Source organism: Penaeus chinensis, chromosome 32 (genome assembly GCF_019202785.1).
Source record: "Penaeus chinensis breed Huanghai No. 1 chromosome 32, ASM1920278v2, whole genome shotgun sequence".
In the NCBI taxonomy this organism is placed as follows: domain Eukaryota; kingdom Metazoa; phylum Arthropoda; class Malacostraca; order Decapoda; family Penaeidae; genus Penaeus; species Penaeus chinensis.
In genome coordinates, this window is record NC_061850.1 from 22,300,302 (window position 1) to 22,302,801 (window position 2,500).

At 34.9% G+C, this 2,500-nt stretch overlaps 1 protein-coding gene across 1 annotated transcript in view; it reads left to right on the top strand.

Moving 5' to 3' along the window:
- The window catches only part of LOC125042710, an 84,517-nt gene extending 84,506 nt beyond the window's left edge, over positions 1-11 (top strand). The window contains exon 5 of the mRNA XM_047638530.1: positions 1-11. This exon is cut by the window's left edge and continues 1,503 nt beyond it. The gene's annotated coding sequence lies outside the window, so the exon portion shown is untranslated.
- Positions 12-2,500: the final 2,489 nt, after the last annotated feature.

Sequence of the window (2,500 nt, forward strand, 5' to 3'; positions counted from 1 at the left end):
ACACACACACACACACACACACACACACACACACACACACACACACACACACACACACACACACACACACACACACACACACACACACACACACACACACACACACACACACACACACACACACACACACACACACACACACACACACACACACACACACACACACACACACACACACACACACACACACACACACACACACACACACACACACACACACACACACACACACACACACACACACACACACACCACACACACACACACACACACACACACACATTAAACTCAATATTGAATGGATGCATAACCATGATTATAATAGTTCTTGTCGATTTGACTAAATCAGAAACTCCCAAATTCTGCCAAAGCTATTACTTCTGGCCAACTGTGTGACCGATGGACTGTGATATTTGTGATCTTAGTCCCGCACTTTCTGTGATAGCACCCATCCAAGTAAAGAACATCCTGCGTAGGTCCTTGGCTGTACTACTGGCACTTATATTGTACACTGTATCTCTGGATTTGTACTTGTGATTATTGTAACAGTTGTATCAGTGACGATCTTGTCTGGTTTTGATTACTGTGGAATTGGTATATGTACTGAATGCAAAATATAGATTCAGTGATATTGGTTACATGGATTCCTTGAGGTGTGCAGATCTGATATCTGACACTAGCCTTACAAATTTCTTTTTTGTTTTTTGCTCGGAAGATTGTTGTTCTTATTAATGCCATGTAGCCTTTCAAGTGACTAATGTTAGGATAATTTTATAGACTAAGAGAGAAGAATCCCCCCTTAAAAGTGAGAAAATCACATACGCACACAAAAAGAGAGAAAAATGAACAAAAAATGACTTATGAATTGCAAGGGGAAATTTTTCAAAAAGTATTAATATTTTTGTGTGAGATGAAACGAGTTACAATATAAAATAGTTCAAAAAATTGTAAAAAACAAAAAACAAAAACAAAAAAAAAACAAAAAAAAACAAGCACTGCAATACCTTTTCATTCTCTGGTACAAACTTAATGTTATGCCTTTTGGGAAAAGGGAATATAAATGAAACAAATGTTAAAAATATGAGGATTATAAATGAGGTTAACCTGCAGCTCATCGTCAATTATTCAGCGTTAAACTATACAAAGTCATATTTGCTTGCAGAAAAAGATTAATTCATATACTTTTCTTAACTGTTAATGGGAACTTTTAAAGATCTTCTAGGACAAATTAATTTTTAGGTTTCTTGAAGAATCTGTAATGTAGGGTTACAGAATTACTTGCACTGATAAACATCATGCTCACAATTCACAAATATTTGGACTTGAAATCTTTTCGATGATCTTTTGTGGCTTGACCTCTTGGTATGTAATGCACCAGAATCAAGAAAACCTAAATACATGATATTTAAGTCAATGAACTTACATCGAAAAAAAAAATACGAAAAAAAATCTTTGTATTTTCAGAGGAAAGTACAAATGATGTATTTTTATAAGTGGTGCAAGCCAAAGAGACTGAGGCCTGAATGGTCTTTCTGACACATAAGAGAATGATATATATAAGTAAATACAGAAATGTCTTATGGCCTTCAGGAGTCAGTCCTTTGAATTGCTCCACTGTATTTCAAATGATTTTAATGTCCTGACACCAACTCTTGAAGACTTATTTTTCTTTAGTGTTAAAAAAAACATTTCTTAAGCACTGGATTAGGTGGCTAAAAATCTCTCCTCTGGTCTTGTGTAAGTCTCTAGCTATACCTCCTTCACCTATGGTTGTCAGGCCAAATTCATATTCACCAAAATGACATCAACAAAGTATCTTTCCAAATCATCTCTAGTCACTGTCTTTGAAATGGCATCTGTTTTTACACTGGACAGGGTAGCACCCGGCCGAGTGCCTCTTTCTTTTGTTTGGAAGAAGAAGCAAAAGAAAGTTAAAGTTCAAACTATTGTAAAAGGACCAATACATGTATGGAAAAGAAAATATTAGAATGATTGTGTGTTGTTGATGTCACTGCATTGGTGTTAAATGTCGACAATTTTTTTTGGTGATGTGGTAGTTACGACCAGAACCCAGCCACCAAGCTCCTGGTTGTCGCGGCTTTATCTCCACTATGTAAAGCACTGTAGTCATACCTGGTAGTGTTTGTGTGACTGTTTTGATATGGCCATTGTTAGCTGACAAATGGGCACTCCACCTCCAATATGCTTTAAAGGTACATTCAATCCTTTACCTATAATAAATTGAATAATCAAGAATTATTAATTCAGAATAAATCATGCATAAAAAATCCATACTTCCCAGACTATCAAATAAGTATCATATAAAGTAAAGAAAAGAAAAGAACATAAATGTATAATACAATAATGGGATAAAATCATCTAATGAAAAATATCTGATATATAGTGGCCAAAGCCTTAATCCCTAAAAAAAAAAAATAATAAATAAATAGACAAATAGTTAAAAAAAACAATCAGTCCTCCGGTTAAACAACATACACTT